We start from the raw sequence: 21,178 nt of genomic DNA, 5'->3' as shown, positions 1-21,178 counted from the left end.
GCACCACATGAGCAAAAAAAAAAAAAAAAAAGCTGGAAGTGGCGCTGTGGCTCTAGTAGTAGAGCGCTAGCCTTGAACTGAAGAGCTGAGGGACAGCGCCCAGCCCCAGAGTTCAGGCCCCACCACTGGACCCAAAAAAAGAAAAAAAGAAAAAAAGAAAGTTGTTCTTCATCACCTGCTGTAGGCACAGAGCATGAGTTGTTTCCACGGTGACACCACAGGTGACTCCAGCCATCATGTCACAGCGTAGGTTAACAGCGAGGGAGGTTCCTGGGTGTGTGGGGAGACACAATGGGTCTCCCGATTGGTAAAACATGGAACAAATTATGAAGCGATAAAATGATTACAAATGCTGCTATCTCCTTCATAGAAGTCACTGAACCAGTGGCCAACCCCAGGAGCTCTGCTTGTTGGAGATAAATGAAACAGCCTTTGTTGTTCTCACTTAAGTGAACTCAGTGTCCCACAGTGACCAGACGGTTCTCTCGGGTGGAAACCCAGGGCAGCAGGCTTGTGAAGTCTGGGCCCTGCCCAGCTCACTGGTCCAACTCTGCGTTCGTTCACTTAGACCAGGTAACTGAGACTGACTTCTGGCTCCTGCTATGCTCCTGGAATTCTTTGTTGTCTGGAATTCTTTGTTGGCAGATGGTAAACGCCATATTAGGGACAATCAACCTACGAAAGGGAAGAGATCCTTCCTCTGGGACAGCAGAGCACTGCGGTAGGACACATGTGACACAGTTGAGTAGTGTATTCCTGCACATGGAGGCAAGGCTGAGGAAGGTGACATTGTGAATCAGTGGTCCATGGCTGTGAGGATCGGCAGCGAAGGTGGCCCCTGTCCCAGGCTGGACAGACAGTGGCTGGTCAGATCCCCTGGACGGAGTGTCTTCTTGTAACCTCAGTGAGAAGCTGTGCCCCCTGCAGGGCCCTTTGCCCGTTCTCGACCCCTGGCACACACAGGTGAGGCCTCCCTTTTTGCAGCCTCCGAGCTGTCCTTGTTGTTAGGTCTCCATTTGATCGTGACAGTTTTCTCAGGGACTCAGTATCTCCCAGGCAAGTTCAGGGAGAGGAAAGTGTGCTGTGCCGTGGCTGCGGTGATGGCACTCACTGAACGCCGCAAGACAGCAGAGATCTGTGCTCTCACAGTTTGAAGTCTCACTTCAAGGCGTCTATGAGGCCAAGAACCACGCCTCCTGACCGACCTGGCTTCTCGTGACTGATAGCTATCCTTCGCATTCCTTTGTTCATGGCCTTGTGTGTGTCCAAATTTCCCTCTTCTCATGAGGACACTAGTCACTGGACCAGGGCCCACTCCACCTAGAATGGTTTTGTCTTCTCTACTTATCTCATGTACAGAAATACTATTTACTTTTCTCTTTTGTTTCCTTAGGAACTGAATAGGAGTCTCATCTATGATGAGCACAAGCTCTGTCACTGAGCTACACCTCCAATGCCTTTACTCCTAAATAAGAAAGCAGGGTAAGAGGCAAGGGAGGTGGGGGGTGGGGAGCAAAAGGAAGCTGCAGCTTTCTGGATTTCATTCTTTGTGATCAAAGGAGACCAAAAAAAAAAACGCGCGTGTCATAGGGGAGCTCTAGGTGGAGTCTTTTGAGGAACCTCCATACTGCTTTCCAAAGTGGTTGAACAAGTTTACACTCCCACCAACAGTGCAGTCAGCTCCCCGCTGCCACAGCTCTATTTCTGCTTTTTAAAATATAATTTGGTTGTGATTATTAAGGTGTTGGGTAGAGAGGCTACCATGTCACAATTCAGGTAATGTATGCACTTCTCTCTTGAACAACCACGTTTGGAATTTCCAGTTTACTCCTTGCTATGTTCTTTGATGAGCCTCATTTCTCACATGAATTATCTTCTCCAAACAACAACTACAATAATAAATAAATACCAAAACCAAGACCTCTGGGGTCATGCATTTCAGGACAGAAAACAGCCTTGAGGACCAGGCCTCCCAGACAGAGTTTAGGGGGCTGTTCAGGAAAAGCACAGGCTTGCCAGCCTCAGGGTCAGGTGAGGAAAGGCAAGGCCGGGGGAGAAGCACTTCCCGTGACTACACTTCTTTAGATTTAATCCTGCAGTGTACTTCGTGGCCTAAGGTGTGCCCACCCCAGTGGTGGTCACGAGCCCGTGGAGGAGTCTAAGCAAGCCTCTTCCCCATTACAGCCAATTCCAGCCTTGCCCTGGTGGCCGCCCTGGTCATCAGCCCTGGCGCTGTCACTCCGTCTCCTCACAGTACCTTGGGCACCACAAAAGAAGGACTCACCCAGTGACCGGAGTTCTGAGTCCGATGCATTGTTTTCCACTTCTTGGCACGTGGCCTGTATGAGGCTTGCATACACGCAGACATGAATCTCGTGCCACAGGCAGAAGGGTGGGGAGAGAACCAGAGGCAGGATTGGGGTCCATGGCTCAGCCAGGTCACATCTGCCATGGTGTCATGCTCTTCACGTGTATGTACAGACACAGACAGACATTCCACAGCCTTCGATCCCCACGCTAGTGTCTGTCTCTGGTCTTGAACTGAGCTATTACACACTCACAGGCCTGTGCTCAGACTACCTGCAGTGGCCTAGAAAACTCCATGCCCCACATCTAGTCCCTCGGGCTCTTCCCAGTCTCACCACAGACAGCGGTCCTTGGCCTCCGCATCTGCTAATCGCAGATTAAGACTCCCTTCTGATCTCACTCAGCTTTTCTTGACCAGAATCTGGGGTTGCACAGATAAGAGCCTCGTCCCTGCCTTGGCTCACTTCTTTGTCCTGAAACATTCTCTTTCCAGTCCCTTCCCCCCACTGAGAATATGGCTGTCTTCTCTTTTTAAAGGCACATGTCATGATTCAAATAGAAAATAAAAATCTCAGCACTACTGAGTCTTAATAAAAATCTAGACAGAAACCAGGCAGCCTATGTTTCTTTGGATCTGGCTTACTTCACTTAATATGTTTTTTCCAAGTCTTTCCATTTCCTTATGAATGGGGTGATGTCATTCTTTCTGAAGGAAGCATAGAATTCCAGTGTGTGTGTGTGTGTGTGTGTGTGTGTGTGTGTGTGTGTGTGTGTGTGTGTGTGTGTGTGTGTGTGTGTGTGTGTGTGTGTGTGTGTGTGTGTGTGTGTGTGTGTGTGTGTGTGTGTGTGTGTGTGTGTGTGTGTGTGTCGTATTTTCTTGATCCACTCATCTACTGAGGGGCATCTGGGTTGATTCCATGTCTTAGCTATGGTAAATAATGCTGCAGTGAATATAGTTGTGCTGGTAGCTTTAGTGTGGCCTTGTCTGTGGTCATTTGGGTAAATGCCCAGAAATCAATGCAACAGTGATACTCACAGACAATATGTTGGAAATGAACTTTACAACCTGGGAGAGGAGGTAATAGTGTGTGACAAGAATTGTACTCATTTCCTTACTTATGTAACTGTAACCCCTCTGTACATTACCTTTACAGCAAAAAAAAAAAAAAAATCTAGTCTGAGAATTCAAGCTCATTAAGAACAGACCCCTGGGCAGCTTTATGTCTCTTAGAAATAGTGAGTTTGGAGCCAACTGAAACAACACCGCCCATCATTAACCCATTATCTTCCACAGTGATGGGAAGGTAGCACTTCTGACATCAACTCAAACTATTAATATTCACCCCAGGAGCAAGTCTTTTCCTACCCCAGGACATTTGAACTCACTGATCCTTCAGCGTAAAGCACTTTCTTTGCCCTTGGGTTTTTAAAGAAAGGGTTTCACTATGTAGTCCAGGCTGACCTCAAAATCCCAGTCCTCCTACCTCAGCCTCCTAAGTGCTAGGATTACAGGGTGCATCACAAGCACATGTCTGAGTAAGCCAAGTCCATATCCTTCAGAGCACAGTGCTGAGCATAGTTTATAAGTGGTCCTCTCTAAGTGCCTAAGGAAGTCTGCTATCGCTCTCTGTGCAAACATGTAATTACAGCTATAGTTCTTTCTCTCTTTCTATGCCTTCTTTCAGACCACAGGTCCCAGGAGGGTAAACACTGTCGCATCTCTCTGCGCTGTATGCACAGCACAGAGCACAGAGGAGAGGATGTCGCTTATTCAAGAGATCAGCACACTCTGGTCCTGGCTTGTGCGGGCGTACTTCAGAACCACACAGGAGCAGAGAACTTGGCTATCATTGTCTCTTTCAGAGTTCAGGAGCTCCCCCTTGGAGCTAGCTCTCAGGAGTTTGGTACAATCTCCAATGCTCCCATTTTTTCTCCTACCCACAGCTCATCAATGGGCTCTCACCCCATGCTGCTCAGAAGGAGCAGGCCAAGGCCTGCTCACAGAAGGGCTCCCCGGGAGGCCCAGGCCCGCGCACTATGCACACAGCTCTTCCGGCAGGGGAAGCAGGCAGCCAGATGGTCTGTCAACACCAGGACAGCTCCTCTGGGGCTGCGGACGCTGAAGACTTGTGTCCCCGTGTTGAGTAAGGTTCCTGGGGCTCAACCCCCCGCTGGAGCTCCTCTGTCACTACTTCAAGCCACTACCATGGCCTCAGTGGTTCAGGTGATATTTAGTTCCAGGCCAGGCTTCTCCGAGCCCGAGCTCAGGGACTTCCCTTGGGATCCAACAGTGCAGAATTATACATGGCCACCCTGGGAACGCAGGGGTGGAGTGGATGGAGAAGGAGGAGGGGAGTCCCAGGCTCCATGAGGAATTTTCAGGCTGGTCTAATCTGGTTATTCTTGGCAAAGAGTAACGTGGAAGTCATTTGTTCTGGCTGCCTTTTCCTTCCACTCATCCCAGGAGAACTGGGCATATCTGGATGGAGGCTGGCTTGAGTATCTTCAAGCTGCAGCTTCCTCTCAAGATGAATGGGAACCAAGTGAGGCTTGGGAATCTCTGGAGCCCAGTTCTCCATCAGCCTGTAAAGATACTGGGATCCTCAGAACTTGAGGTGAAATAAAGGCTCACGTGTTAGATTTTAGCCTCTGTGACAAAACACCTGAATCAATTAAAAGGAGGACAAGGGTTTGGGGTTCACAGGTGCAGAGGATCAGTCTGTGGTTACTCTGCCCTGTTTCTTTGGGTCTTTGTAGGCACAGCACATCATGGTGGGAGCCAATGGCAAAGACCTGATTACCTCATGGTGGCTAGGAAAGAGAGAAAAAGAGAGGCAGAGAGATAAAGCTAAATAGACGTGGAGACACAGAGAGAAGGCACAGGGCCTCGGGAGCCCCTTCAAGGATGTGCTCCTGAGGATCTAACTTCTTCCCACTAGGTCACACCGCTTAATGGCTCCACCACTTCCCTGTACCACCAGAGGCCGGGAACAGGAGCAGTTAGGGAACAATTCCAACAAGCAGCTCAGGTCATCTCTATAACTAACTTTCCCTGAGGTCGCTATGGAGACCACTGAGGAAGCATTATTAACTCAACAGCCCCCCTTATAGCTGGCAGGAAATACTCCTAGCAAAGCTTTGTACTTAATGCAATGACCTGTTTCTTCAGAGTTGTACCACAACCCAAGGGAATCAGCAGATTGGCAAGGGCAGGCAAAAGCCTGCCAAAGCAGCCCTTCTTAGACTTCCACATCATCCTGGTTGGACTCTGTATTTCGGGTATCCATTGATTGATTGAGAAGACACGCCATGGCAAAAAGATGTTAAGAATTCAGTCATGCTTTGAAACAGATCTATGTCTAATTAAATTAGACACGGAAGCATCTACACACATTTTCAAAACATAATGAGTGTATTTATATAAGGCATTCTGCATTCACTCCAGACAAAGCCTGGCGCACAGATGGATGCCTGTCTCCTTGCAACGCTCGGCACCGTCCCGCCACTGACAGGCCTTGGCTCCTCACCACCGGTCAGAGGGCCTGGCCACTCCGCAAGGTGCGGACAAGTCGTCAATATGGTGTGCTCTGTGCAGTGACAAACCCAGCAGAAGCTACACCCTCAGGAATCAGAAACCAAGTGGACGCTGAGGCTGCTGACCAAGTGTGGGGAGACCCAGGGCATGGACTCACTCCAGGGCGAAAGCCCAGCAAAGGCTACGGACCGCGTGGGCAAGTCCACTGAGCAGGCCAGGGCTGGGGCTATTAGCCGAACAAGTGCTGGGACAAGGAAGGCAGCCACTGGGGGTCCCTGGGCATACAGGAGAACAGGACTTAGCCTCGGAGCTGGCTGGCAGTGAAGGGTGTTGGCGGGCATGGCACGGAAAGTTCGCAGATCCATGCAGCAGGGCATCCTGACTGCAGAGGCATTTGATTTCATCTCAGGGTGACCGGGGCAGCGACTGTGCACTGCGCATAGATTCCTATCACGAAGCATGGTGACAATGACATCACAGGCAACCAGGTGCTAGTGACAAGCCCGAGGAAACAGAACCCCCAGGTGTGAAGCAGAATCGCCTAACTCCGATCCTGAGAACTCAAGTGAGAGAGAGCGCGAGCCGGCGAGCTAGAGAGAATACTTTTCCAGAGCCCCCTCCTTTTTTGCACTCCCCAGGCAAAATTGTATTCAGTGGGGAGAAAACATTAATACTTGGGGCCTCACTTCCCAAAAAAGAAAATGAGAGCGAGACAGCTTTCTGGGCAGAATCTTTGTGGGCTCTCTTGCTTCAAATCCTTATTGTAATTCAGGAGCCAGAAGCTTTTCCACACCGCCCCCACAACTCAGCCCGAAGCTGCCTCTCCAGACTGGGAGAAGTGGCTCCTAGAAGCCGCGCCTCCCTCCCCAAGCCCTCCACCAACAGCTCCACAGCTTTTGTCTGTGCATCAAAAACAGGATGATTAATGTAGAGGGTGGCAGTGCTTAAAAAGGGATCACCGAAACCAGCGAGGTTACCTAACTGCAAGTTTCTCAAAAGCGCTCTGCCCAGACCTCAAAGCGTTCCCCACCCAGCCCGGCCGAGCCGCAGCAGCAGGGCGGTACATGGAGATGAGAGGTGTTCAGAATAGTAAAAAGGCCGGCTGCAGCCTGAAGTCAAAACAATGCATTGCCCTGGAGGGGGACTCTGTCCTGAGACCAGCCTTCATGGAGCATAATAATACAAACTTCGGGATGGAAAGCACCATACAGGCCTGGGGTGGCAGGGCGGTCTCCCCACGGCCATGCCTCTAGCTGGTGACGTGCTTGGGAAGAACAGCATTTTGGAGTTTGATGAATTGAAGAGGGGCTTTTCAGGGGAGTCCCCCAGTCTTCCTTTGGTTCTGTGCTAGCCCCCAAGTCCCTGCCAGGCAGCAGGATTCCCGCTCACCCTGGGGCTCCCGCTCTGCCCGTGCCTCCAGACAGGCTTCCTTCCACCCTACCCACAGGTGCCCTGCAAATCAGATACAGGAGCCTCCACGTCTGCTTCCCTTCTGGTCACTGTCACCACAGAGGAGAGTTTCTATGGGCAGAGGGGAAGGTGTGGCCTGTCCCCGCCCTCCACAGCACAGGTAAAGTCCAAGAGGTATAGTTACCCACAAGGCACTGGGCTCTCATAAAGAGCCAGCAGGATAGCACCAAGAGCTGGTTGTTCCTGTGTACATGTCCACCACGCCTGGGCTTCAGGCCATGTGCTCTACACAAGAAAACAACGGGTCAATGATGGCTGCTGTGGAGGATGGGCTTCGCTTCCCCCCTCCCTCCCCCAGCCCCCAGCCTCCTCCTGCTTTCCTTCCCAAGAACCCCCACCAGACTGCCTCTCTGAAACTCAAGTGAGGCATGGGAAATATGTCCCCTCCCCATTTCCAGAGGTAGCTACTCATGCACTGGAATGAACTGTAGAGCGAAGACTGGCCTAGGAATGCCAATTACATGTGTGGCCATCTCTAGCAACTGTTGTCAGCTAGGGGCTGGTGTCTGACCTAAGTGAGCTCCACCAGCCTGGAGAGGAGGATGTCTGAGCATGCTCTCGCAGCTCTTGAACTCTCTCCCTCCTCATCAACAGTGTGTATAGTACCTCTACTGCTGTCACTGGGTCATTGTGAGAACAAAGCTGACACACGTAGACCGAAGTAGTACAGAACCACAGGAGAATGGAGAAGCAGAGGTCACAGGATTATCTTAGCATGCACTCTACTGCAGGCCTCCTTGGTGTATATGATGATAAACGACTTTATTATCAGAGCCAGTTTGAGTCAAATGTGACTTTTAGCTCAAAGTATCCAAACTGATATACCTTGATGAGCCATGCCCTTCTTCCCCTTTCTGTTCTTTCTTTTTCTTTTTCTTTTTTGGTTGCAAATCTGGGACTTGGTATGCGATGCTTTGCTCATTAGCTGGCATACCTCTAACCCCTTCCTTCTTTACTTGCAAGTAGTAGCTGTGCCACGTTTCCAGCTGCATGGTGCAGCCCTGGGGCAGATTCCTCACCTGCCCAGTCTTTGATGTCCTCATATGGAAGAACCAGATTAATGGAAGAACTAGACTACAGAATAAACTGTAAGATCAGTTCAAATCCTAACATCTGCACAACAAGATTCTACAGCAGAGACTACCGTACTGGAAAGGCAAGTGTTGTTTTAAGCAGGTAGGCCGCTAGGATTAGTTCAAACTAGCTCAAGCAGGGGCTGAGAGCAGCGAAGGCAGTGAGAAAGATGGCCTGTGAAGACGTGAAGTGATCTCCCATAAACATCAGGCTTCAAGTCAATGAGCCCAGAAAGCCAATGAGGTGAAAACCAGGAGCCCCTGGAATGAATGAGGTGAAAATAAATTGACCACAAATTGTATATTTCTTTTTATATTAAACTCCAAGACTCTGTGGTGGCTCTTGGCTCTGTCTACCCCAAGAAGACAAGGAAAGAGTCCAACTTCATTCATGACAAAGGAAGCACAACTGACGGAGAAAGACGCAGCGTGATGGGTCTCAAGGCTCCGCAAAGGCAGGGGTGTTTTGCCCGCTCTGAGTCCCCTGTCCCCACGTGACCAAAGTCAGATTCCGTTCGGAGCAGTTCAGCCCCAGGACTGCCCCAGCATGCTCTGCCCACATGCAGAGCATGTGGGGAGTGGGTGTGAGGCTCTGGGTCTGACCCCTAGTACCACAAACAAAACAAACAAAAAGATCATTAGGCCCCTTGGGGAGTTAATGCCTCAGCAGCAGGCTCATTCAAGTTTATTTTTATATTACTTAAAGATTTTTACCAGGAATATTAACTTCTCAAAAGGAAGTTGAGAAATGCATTATACAAAAAGTTCCTACCAGACCACACTTGGAAAATTCCAGACAATTTTTTCTTAGAATAAAAATTCTTAAAACTCTCAGATAAGAGAGCACTCCTCTTTTATGTTTATTTTTATTTTCTGCAGTGTACTGAATCAAACTCAGAGGAGCTCACGCATGCCAGGCAAGTGTTTTACCACCGCGCTTGCCTTTCCACACAGCACTTGCCTTTCATAGTGAAGAAAACCATGTTGGCACCATTCTATCCTCAACCTAAACCCAGTGAGCAATGTCTTCAGACTTTCTAGGGAAAAAATGATGGCCCATTCTTTTACTATATGACAATAAGTTCCTCATACATGAGAGCAAACTAAAATATTTTTATTATGTGAAAATTCTGGTAAAATAGTCCATCTTAGTTTAAAAAATTCTACTTTGTTCTCTTTCTGTAAACCTACTCAAGGAAATACTCTACTAAAACAAAAATTCAAGTTTAATAAAAATGTTTACAAAGAGAGAAGGAAATTTTATAAGAAATGGGCTGGGCTGGGTACCAGTGTCCATAATCCTAGCTACCCAGAGAAGGCTGATATATCCAGAATGTTATGGTTCAAAGTCAATCTGGTTATAAAAGTCTAAGAGAAGGAGATGTGTGGCTCACAGGACAGAGTGGCAGCCTTGAGCAGAAAAAGCTAATACGCAGGAGTGTGGGGCCCTAAGTTCAAGCCCTAGTACTAGCACACACATGCACACATATACACACGTACGCATAAATACATACATACATATGCACATGCACACACATGTGTGTGTGTGTACGTGCAGAAGGCCATTAGTTCAAATCCCCGTACTGTCAAAAAATATGATGAGTGTCTGAGTAACATGTAGAGCCAAATAGAGGACACTGATACTGGATGGTATTGTGCGGTTCAGGGGGAGGGCTCATGCCTAGCACGGGGCAGGCCCTGGGATGGACAAATAAAACAAATCAATGAGGAAGTAAGACTTCTCAAGTAGCAGCGTGTTGGTGGGCACAGTGGCCCAAGCCTGTGCCCAGGACACAGCAAAGCACAAATGCCATGTCTCCCCCAGCTTACAGCAAGAATATACCTCAAAAATAACCAATGCGCAGGGGTACCGGAGGTGTGGCTCAGGTCGTAGGGTGCCTCCTCAGTGAACACGAGGCTCTTAGCTCAATCCCCAGTACCACCAGAAAAGCACTAAGTCATGTAGCAAGAAAAGGCAATGTGATTTTCTCTGTTTTCTTGTGACATTCATTATCTTTTGTCATCCCACTGCATGGCCTGAGAGACTATATTTGCAAAAGGCCTCTGAGTCTAGGCCTAAAAGTTTTTTCACATACTCATACCAGCTTATGGGAAAACACTTCTTCTCTCAGGCAGCCCCAAGGCTCAAGATGTTCTGAGCCCCCTCCTCAAGATTTAACCTCAACAAGACAGCCAATAAATAATGTAAGAGGATATAGTGTGGCTACAAATAAAAATGCAGACAGCATACTGAGAAGGTGACCCTCTTCACCTCAAGGCACCGAGCAAAGGTTCACTCTTCCAAAACGAAAACGTCTTCAATAAGGAAGTCAAAGAAGAAATCATCTGAGAAATTGCTACTGGCAATCCATACTGTTTTCATGAAAGCAATTAAATAGAAACAATAGATTTATAAGATTTATACTTTCCACAGTAATATAAGGATACATTCAGTAAGTAATATGTAATGACAGTAATTACTAAAGCTATCTTCTTCATTTGATTTATTAGAAGTCAAGTCATGAGATGTGAGAACATAGACTGTACTTCTAACTACACATGTATGGGCTCCATAGACTCACCATGAATAACAAGGACATTCAATAAAACATGCAGTAGGTCTGCTGTTTGACATAGGGTCTTTCTATGTAATACAGGCTGGCATGAAGCTCAAGATAGTGTTACCTCAGCCTCCCCAGTGCTAAGATTACAGGCATGTACCACCACACACTTGGCTTATTTTTTCTTTTTTTTTTTCTTCTCCTTCCTTTCCTCCCTTTCGCCCTCTATGTCTCTGGGTTTTCTTCCAGCTACTGGACTGTGTGTCTAAAAAGCCACCTCTTGGCCCTGGCTCTCACAAGGATTTCTGTATGCATGCAGTTCAGACAGGGTGGAGACCTGACGCCTAGCACTGTGCTTGCATCCTCTAGAAGCTCAGTAAGAATGGCTGAGGGAATTGCGTTTGAACAAAACATTCGGGACCAGGTACAATAATGTATGCCTGCCACACTACCACACTGGCAGGGCAGAGCTGCCAGTGATCCAAGCCTGTGCCCGTGCTGCTCACTGCCAGGGGCCAGCCACTCGCCCTGGCAGCACCTACTCCAGTGAGGAGCTTGCCTCACCCCGTGAAGCAGGCACCGCGCTGAGGAGGTCCACGTGCAGACCTGGGTGCCTGCCCTGCTCACTGCCGGTGTCAAGCCCTTTGACCTTTAACCTCTGTTCTTGGGCTCCCCTTCACGCAATGCTCTTCCTCTGGGTCTCAGAATATACATTCTCTCCTCAGAAAGACTTTAAAAAGACAGATATTTGGCTTATGTGAGTTCCATCCACCAAAATTTCCAAATAAGGAATTAAACAGAAAACATTTAAAGTTTGTTCTTTCATTTCAAATAACAATAAAATTTTATTACATGCCAACATAAACCATATATTTTTATGGAAAATGACTAGATTTGTCTAAAACAAATGTGAAGAGAGTGGTATTGGTTTATGACTTTGCAATTCTCTTTAATGTCTCGCCTAAGAGAAAATAGCTAGTCTCATAGCACCATCATTCAATCTGTGGGGATATAGTGTTTTGGTTGAGGTAGAGGAAGAGAACTTGGTTCTGTGCAGTTACGTAGTTGGGAAAAGTTAACAGCCCTTTTCAGAGTTGTAATGATTGCTCTCTGCTATTCTACCAACATTTGATATTCAATCTTCCTCAAACCGTCACTGTTGATGTGGAATCTGAAATTGTATCCATGCACTTTTCTACTTGATCGAATTAAATCCATTGGCACCAGACACTTGCAATGGATCTTTTATCCATTCCTGATTTTGTAATACTATGCATTGATCGTTCAGAAAAATCCTAGCTCACCAAGTTAATGCAGATATTGTGAATGTTGATACTTTCACCAGATTTCATAAAAAATCACATTCATCAACATCAATGTTGATCTTATCAGAAAAATAGGGGAATCTGTCAAGGTCAAACTAGAAGATAAAAGTTTTCTAAAATTTTTATTTTCACTTGAAAGCTTATACCTTACTATGGGCAACAAATACTGTCAGTTATTTTCCTTGAAATGACAGCTCGCTTTATTCTTTTTTCTATTGTTGAGCAAAATGAGCAACTATCCAACCCAATATAATAATTTTCCATCTATCATCTTTTAAGTAAAAATGGGGTCACATGTAAATGCTGCCAGTCTAGCTAGCAACTCAAATAACTGCACAAGCACTTTCCTGAAGCATCATATCTAAGTACCGTATCATCATCGTATGTGCACAAGTGCTTTCTTCCTCCTTTCAACTGCAATTTAGCTTAGAATGTCCCCCTAAAGGCTGGTTTAGAGGCTTAGTCCACAGCTCATTTTGCTACAGGGAGAGGCAGGACCTGTAAGAGGCAAGGACTCGGGGTGTTGTTAGATGACAGTGAAGGGGCCCCAGCTGCCTCCTCTCTCCCTTCCTCTCTTCTTTGTATCCTGACCATGAGGTGAGCAGCTCTGCTCCACCTCCACCAAGTCCCTCACCATGAGAGGCTACTGGATGTGGGCTGACATCCCTGAAACTTGAACCAGAATAAACCTGGTCTTTTTGTAAGTTGGCTATCTCAAGTATTTGCTACAGTAATAGAAATCTGACTTACACATGTTCTTTTTAGTCTCAGTGGTATTGGGGTTTGAGCTTAGGAACTAGTGCTTGCTAGGCAGGCACTGTACCACTGGAGCCATGTCTCTAGTTCCACACTTTCCATTTTCATACAAAAATATCTTTACAATATATATTTCAATGGTTGAGATTTACTAAAATTAATACTTTTTGTTGTTCTGTTTTGAGACAAGGTCTTGCTTCTCAGCCTAATCTGGCTTTCAACTCACTCTCTTCTTGCCTCAGTTTCCCAAGTACTGAGACTAAGTCTGGCTCAAAATAGCTTTCACTGCTTTGTCAAGAACATCATAAATGAAAGAAATGATTTTTAAATTTATGTGTTGTGTTAATGATGAGTGCATAGTAAAAGGCGCACTGGCACACACAGTCTCTACTAGGATATTGTGATGCCATTATTTGATTCTTGCTGAGGTACAAGCAGCTTTATTCCCTGCAATATTCACCCAGCTTATTTGTGTATGTAAAAATCAATTCCGTAGTTCCCCCAATCCAAGGAAAATGTGCCCTTAAGATCCCATGTGGATATCTGGGACTGCCACAACTACAATAAAGCTTAATTTATTAATTGGGTACAGTGGAGGATTAACAACAATAATAAAATGGAACAATCATCATAACGTACTATAATAAAAGTTATGGGAATGTAGTTTCCCTCTCTCTCCCTGAAGCTACCTTATTGTACTGTACCCAGGCCTCTCGTTGTGATGGTGTGAGATGCTACCATGTGTATATGCTGAGCTCAAGTGAACAGCATAAACACTGAGAATCACGTCAGCGCTCTGACACCATAGACATGAAGCCATGATACTATGACACCTTGATCCATCTAGCTACTAGGTAACTGAGAGTGGGGTGGGCATTAATGGCGTGGACTGCTAGAGCAGGACAGTATGAGATTTTACTATAATGCTCTGCATAGTGGCAGTTTAAAAGTTATAAATTGTTTATTTCTGGAATTTTTCCACTGAATGTTTCTGCACTGCAGCTGACTGGTCAACTGGAAAGGGAACCTTACAATGAGGCAGAGCTACTGTACAATACAAAATGGAGAACAGTCTCCGCTTTGCTGTGACGGAGAGCTCGATGTGGATTCTACAGAGGGCTTCGAGCCCTGCCCCCACTCCATGCCCAAGGTCTTCACACTACATGTTGAGAACCGCTGCTTTTCCAGAAGGATCTCCTCTGGGTGCAGCCTTCTTATCTCCCTGACCTGGCCCTAATCAACAGGGTTAGGAAAAGTGAACTAGAAGGAGGCTTCCACAAAAATACCTTTGTATTCCTGGCTCTATAAAAGAAGAGATGTCCCATCTGAAAGACCTAGAGGATGATTTTTCAGCTGGTTTTGCTGTAGGAAAAGAATGTCATGATGTCCAATCAGAACCTTGGCTTTGGGAGCATCCGTCTAGATGGGGGGAGAAGGAGAGGGAAGGCAGACAGGAGAAAGGAGTTAAGGCTCTATGGACTCCATGGAGGGGAGGGTTGGAGAGATTGGCCTCAGCCCTTCCGTGGCACTTCCTTCCTGCCCCTCCACACTGACCACAGCCAACTGTCCTCTCTCCTACTCTTTCTCTCCATCCATGGGGAACATGATATCCGGAAGTGCAGCATTAGTGGGATATTACCAATGCATCCTGTGCATGTAACAGATACTGAAAATGTTCAGGACTGTCAGGCCTGGGGACAAACACACGCCCCTTCTCTTCCACCTGCTCCACCCAGGGACAGCAGCATTTTGTCAGGCCAAGGCTGCGATGACAGTGGCATAAAAGGTGCTGATACGAGGTCCGGGCTACTTGGCAGGCTGGGCAAAATGATGAGACTCTGACTAAAAGAACACCATAAAGAAAAAACAAAGATCCAAATTTGTGTGGCTCTGGGTGACCAGCCTTCTCACTTGCCCACTCTGGTGGCTGCAAGCGAAAGCAGGAGATGGAGATTCTAGTCACATACACACCCCATTCAGTCTACTTCCTGTGAGGTGACAGATACGGTGCCTGCAAGGCCCTGGGTCGGCTGCTGCTCTTCTACTGGGGAGCTGCCACTCCTCCCACTCCTCCACTGGGCTAGTTTTCCAGTACTTGGAGGGTCGGAGGGGGGGAGAATCTTGAAAGGCATGAGAGAATTGAGAAGAGGTACAGCAGGGCATTCTCCAGCCTCTTCTACTTTTTTCACCAGGCCCATAATCCCCTCTTTGTGCTTGCAGTCAGCACCAAGCCTGGTAATTTCTTTCCCTCTTCCAGGTCCAAAGGAGCTCAGGGACCAGGGCTCCCGCAGCCCTGGAGGGAGGCAGGGATTCCGGTGGTTCCCTTGCCACAGAGCCCAGGATACCAATGCTCACACTCACTGGCCCAGGAGTGCTGATGCATTCTGATGAGGTAGGAAGTGACCCCGCTTGGGCCTGTGGTCTAGGAGAGCAACTGGAACACCCCCATCCCAGTCCTTAAAGGAAAACACCTTGAGAGCCTTCAAAGTGGAAAGTGCCTCTGGTCAAACAACAGTGAAAACCCTCTGGTCCCACAGGAGAGAATGAGAATTAGTTCTCAGACTGACTCCTTGCACAGATGCGAGGAGCTGGTCCAAAATGTGGAGAGTAAGAGAACAGCGAAGTCAGTGTTGAATCTTCCATCATTAGAACATTCTACAGGGCTACAGGTTTGCACCAACCTTCCTGGAGTTAATGGAGCTATCAGCTCTGGTTCACTAGCTCAATGGCATCCTTTCTTTTCATTGCTCAGTTCTCTGGGTGTGAGATTTACAATGTTATTATTCCCATTATGCAGATGGTGACACCATGGGGGGGGCGTGGAATGTGCAAACTCAAGGCAAGAGCTCTATACTACATCTCCAGTCCAGCACCTGCTGAATGGAGCCACTCTCCTGGGTACTGTTCTTTTCTGTCAGGTTGGTGGCCAGGCCCCTGGAAACTGAGCTGGTTTTAGGTAGATTCTAGCTCCATCTCTTGAAAAAGAGTCTTCATCTTTCTAAGCCCAAATCATTATTAAGAATGAGGGGTGATCACTGTTGACTCAGGAATGGTGTGCAAATCAAGTGTGTCTGTTAAGTTCTTTGCAAAGTAGAAAGCACTTACTAAAAATACTTTCACATTTTTCTAGTTGTCCCGGAGTGGAGGCCGTGATCATATCTCCTGGGAAAGGCACCACGTGCACAGCAGCTCTTCAGAGTCTTCTACCTCTGCTACTTGGTATACAACACCGGAAACTCCGGGGCTGCAAGTAGGCCTCCTCACCCTTTAGCAACCGTTTTTTCTTCTTTCTGCTATTGAATTTAGGCTGCTCCCCATAGGTTTTCCTCTTAACTAAAAAACAAATTACCAAGCATCATGTTGGCACTCTGGCTAATTTTCTGGTCTAAGAAGGAGAAAAGAAAATAAACAAACAAACAAAACACCTGTTCAATTGTTAAGCTTGGAGACACCTGAAGAAGACCCTAAGTCAAAGCCCAACAAAATCACTACCAGGAAATGGGTCCTGATGGTTCAAACCTGTAATCCTAGCTACTCAGGAGACTGAGATCTGAGGATCACAGTTCAAAGCCAGCCCAGGCAGGAAAGTCCATGAGACTCTTATCTCCAATAAACCACTCAGAAAACCAGAAGTGGCGCTGTGGCTCAGGTGGTAGAGTGCTCATATTGAGCTGAAGAGCTGAGGGACAGCGCCCAGGCCCAGAGTTCAAGCCCTGCAATCAAAAAAAAAAATCGGTACCAGGAAATGGGTACTTGCAAGAGGGCAGATGTGGCCAAGAGGAGAGGGATAGAAGAATGACGGGGAAGGTGGGAGAATGCAGGAAGAATGTGTTGTATGCACCACAGAACTGAGAAACATAAGGGAAGAGGTGGGTGGAGCAGGGTGAAGAAGTTGAAACTATGGCACAGATCAAAATGCGTTGCATACATAAACTGCTTTGCTAAATGGCCCAAAAAAAATCAATATATATCCTAAAAATTAAGAAAAGTGAAGGAAGGGGGTCAGTTAGGAAGGGTGGGTGAGAAAGATGAAAGGGGTGATATTGACTGCATTCATAAACTTCTTTGTTGAATGGTAACTCTTACACAACTACTTAAAGATAATAAAACGTATGTTTGAAAAAGAGCACTCCAGCTATCTCTTTGGTTACTTCCTAGGTGAGGTCTGTGAGTTATCATGATGGGGTTTTCAAGAAGCCCTCCCCACTTTCAAAACACTACAGAGAGGAGGAAATCCGTCATGGGCAGCGGAGTGAGATCGTTGTGTAAAGGGAAGAGGAACATGCAGAATTGAGAGCAGGTGCTTCCCAACAATCAAAAATCCAGCCTGGGGCTGGGAAGGTGGCTCAGTGGTAGAACACTTGCCTTGTATGTCTGAGGCCCTGGGTTCAATTCCTCAGCACCACATAAGCAAAAAGAAAAAAGCCGGAAGTGGCACTGTGGCTCAAGTGGTAGAGCACTAGCCTTGAGCTGAAGAGCTGAGGGACAGCGCCCAGGCCCAGAGTTCAAGCCCCACGACCCGGACCCCTTCCCCACCCCACCCCACCCCCCCGCAAAAAAAAAATCCAACCTCTGCAAGGAGTATTTTTGGAAGAAATCGCTCTACAAGGAACGTTATGGTGTAGGCAGAGGGGCGACTTCAGTCACTTGTAGACATTGGTCTTTGCTGTAGGAAGTCTGCTCGGGTGTTTAGTATTAGTTAAGGTTTTGGCCTTGCTACAGTTTGAGTCTGAAATGTATCACAAAGGCTGTGAATACGTCCAGTGGCAGGAAGTTAGATCACTGGGAGCTTGCCCTGGATGGAAATGTGGAACTCCATTTCCTTCCTAGATGCTCTGAGGTAAACAGGCAGCCCTGGGGTCCATGACCCCAGACTGACTGATGCCTCTAAATCCAGGGCCCAAATGAACATCATGATTTGCTTTCTCAGCACTTTTTCAGAGTGATGGAAAGAGGACAATCACAGGCCCACGCATATGACAGGAGCAGGCGTGGACTATGAAGATGCATGCGGGTACTCTGAGTAGAGCCTGAGAGTCAGGAAGAACTTATCGTCATGCTTTTTCCATTTTACAAATGTGAATGCTGAAAGTGGAAGCATTTCCTTCGCTTTTACAATTCATTCACTATAGTTCCCATTTTGCTCTTAGATCCCAATTTATCAGTTTTAGCAGAAGTAAGATTTTAGGATTCGTGTATCTCTAAATTATCTTGGACTGTGACTGGCTAATCCTATGTACAGCTTCTTAGTCCTGACTTGATACTTCCTCTGTTATTATGTTTTCTAGACACTGTATCCAATCCACTGTAGAACATCAAAGAAAAATAAATAAGGAGTCCTAAAACCTTCACACGGGGACCCTCATCTTAACAGACATGTAAGGAATCACTGCCTGGGGCTGGGGGCCACGCACTTGTGCAGACACAGGAATTCAATGAGAATAAATGATGCAACTCTTTGTGCAGAACGCCAAGCTGCTGCAGAAACAGAGGACGCGCCAATAAAACCACAACAAGCAAGGAAGTGAGTTCTCATCTGAAGCCAAATAATGGTGCCCCTGGAGGCACATGGTCTTCCCCCAGCCCTGCCCTGCTCTGTTCCTTCCTACCAAACCACCCCGGCCCACCACTTCATATTCACAAGGCTGGCTTTGGTGTGTTTGTTTGTCTTCTCTTTTCAAGTAACTCAAGGTTCTGAATTCGGAATACCTAGCTGACAAAGCCTGAGTCTTAGCAACGAGCACAAGAGCGCGGAGCACTATCCTCACTTGCTATGTGGAGGAGCACAATTTTGTTTCATAGAGGGAGACAGGAAAGGAATCACTGCTGTCCAAACATATTCCATTAAGGTGGCAGACCGGACAGCACCAGGGCTGGGGCCACCTGAAGCTAAATTATCACTTAATATACATAGTGAGCATCTGATGGCCAGAAGCGAGCTTCAAGCTTCTTGCTAACACGATGAGCAATGACCATCTGTCCCCACAAAGCCAGGCAGCATGACCTTCAGCCCCAAGCCCTGCCAGCCCTGCTCCTTCCCGTGATGAAGGGTGAGAGGAAGAGCAGAGCTGATAATTTTCTGATACCAGCAACCACAAAGATTGAAGCTCTGGTCTCTAATTTTATTTTTTCTTTTAAAGAGAAAAAAAATAGAGGAAGAATCAAGAGGAATCCTGGTCAACAAGTGAAAGCTTAGAGCTGTGCGACTCTATTTTCTTGGAAGGAAGATGTATGCATATAATTAATATGCACTCAAAGAGCAAAGAAGAACACATGCATCATACCAGAAATTCTTTCATGCTTTATTAATTTAAACTGCATGAAAATATGTAGCTGGAACAAAAGCCACAGATCAAAACCTCAGGCCGCTAGCCCTCTATTGACAAATGGCAAGTCACGTTAAACTCGATGGCCACTGTGTTGGCATGGAGAAATTGCAATAATAGAAGTAGGTATAACTTGCCAGTGAGGGGTTTATAATTTAGATTGACTCATTAAATCCTTATGTGAGTTGAAAATGACTCCCCCATTTAGCTCCTGCCTTCTTTCTGCATCTGTGGTTAACAAGAGATTGTCAGCATCATCAGAACAAAAAGGGGTAAAAGTCCACACTGCTTCTCAGTGGGGACGCATTGTTGGACAGAGAATGAGAAAAATCACTTCCAAGATCAACAATAGCAGATTTTATACAATGTTTCTCTAAGTCTAAGACGTTCCCACAATACCAAGCAAAACATGGAAGAAGCATGTTATTTTTATAAAGAATTCTATTTTTCCATATCCTTTTACTCAGCTCTCGGGATTTAAGTTGTTCTTTTTTTTTTTTTCCTAATGTAAGTCATTTCCTAAGAATTTTGTTTAAGAGGCCATTTAAAGAACTAGGAAACATTCTATAGCATAGAAAGAGAATCATGTTTGACAGCAACCAATTCGATCTTTCGAAATAGCTGGGAGAGGACCCTGAGTGTTCCTACAACAAAGAAGTGGCAAGTAGCTGCTGGGATCAATATGCTCATCACCCCAACCTGATCATTATGCGCTGTATTTATTCGAGGGCTTATAAATAGGCACTATTATTATGAGCCAATTGAAATTAAGATTAAAAAGAAAACCACAAGAAATAAAAACATACCATGTAGGAGTTGGAGTATTCTCTTCCCACATGTTAGGTCACGAGGAAGTAAACCATTTACCATGGTATAAGCCAGAGTTGGGAGCGTAACATGATGGTTAGAGGGTACAGATAGCATGCACAATGCCCAGGATTCTATTCCCAGCACAACAAAACAACCACAAAGACCATTCACTGTTGTTCTCTCAAGAATCTGGAAGGTGGAAGCTTCTAGGTAGGTCACCCCTCTTCTTTTCCTCTGTCTCACTCTACTGTGAATATTTGATTTTCATGATAATATCTATCAGCTCAAAATCCAAACATGGCTAACAATGGTTCCGATATCATATTTTCTCATTCACATCCTAGCATGCAAGAAAGGGGCAGAGGCAACAACAGGTCGGGTCTTTGCTAGGCTCTTTTTTGATCCAGGAAAGGCAGCCTTCTGTAGTTTTCTCCTTGTATCCTATTGGCAACAGTAAGTCTCAGGTCCATCTCTAGACCATTCACTAACAAAATGGAAAAATAAATTCAGCCAATCATGAGTCACTGCTGAAATGAAATCCCTGTCAAACAGCTGTCAGTGGGGAAGATATGGGCAAATGGATCCTGGAGAGGTGAGGAGACTGTGTCAGTTGTACAATTCTTAGGGCAGATCCCATCTTCTCGCCACTGTCTAAAGCCGTGACCATCATGGGGAGGTGTGAAACAGCTACAAACAGATGGGATACTGTAATGAAAATCCATTTCATTTTTGTTTTTCCAGGCTTTCCCTAATATTATTTCATTCGTCTAGTGTAATTTTCTTTCTGACAGCATCTCTATTACTCATGCTTGTCTCTGAGCCTTCTCTCCCATCATCTCCCATGTTTGAAGAATTCCACTTGGATATCTACTCATCTCCTTCACTAGAAAGGTTAAAAACTCAAGTGGGTACAGTCAGATATTTGTACATCCATATTCATAGCTGTATTATTCATAACCACCTGAAGACAGGAGCAATCCAAACATCTCTTTGGATACCAACGAGAAATAAAATA

General features: G+C 46.4%; 1 long non-coding RNA gene across 1 annotated transcript in view; it reads right to left on the bottom strand.

The window, feature by feature from the left end:
* LOC138841038 (uncharacterized) overlaps nucleotides 1–20,243 on the bottom strand; it is a 50,632-nt gene extending 30,389 nt beyond the window's left edge. The window contains exon 1 of the long non-coding RNA XR_011376306.1: nucleotides 20,160–20,243. This is a non-coding gene — a long non-coding RNA (uncharacterized lncRNA). The remainder of the gene's footprint in view (nucleotides 1–20,159) is intronic.
* Between the last annotated feature and the right edge of the window lie 935 nt (nucleotides 20,244–21,178).

Source organism: Dipodomys merriami, unplaced genomic scaffold (assembly GCF_024711535.1).
Source record: "Dipodomys merriami isolate MVZ:Mamm:240054 unplaced genomic scaffold, mDipMer1.0.p SCAF_31, whole genome shotgun sequence".
Taxonomy (NCBI): Eukaryota; Metazoa; Chordata; class Mammalia; order Rodentia; family Heteromyidae; genus Dipodomys; species Dipodomys merriami.
The sequence above is the reverse complement of the archived record's forward strand: the minus strand, read 5'-3'. Positions and strand labels throughout refer to the sequence as shown.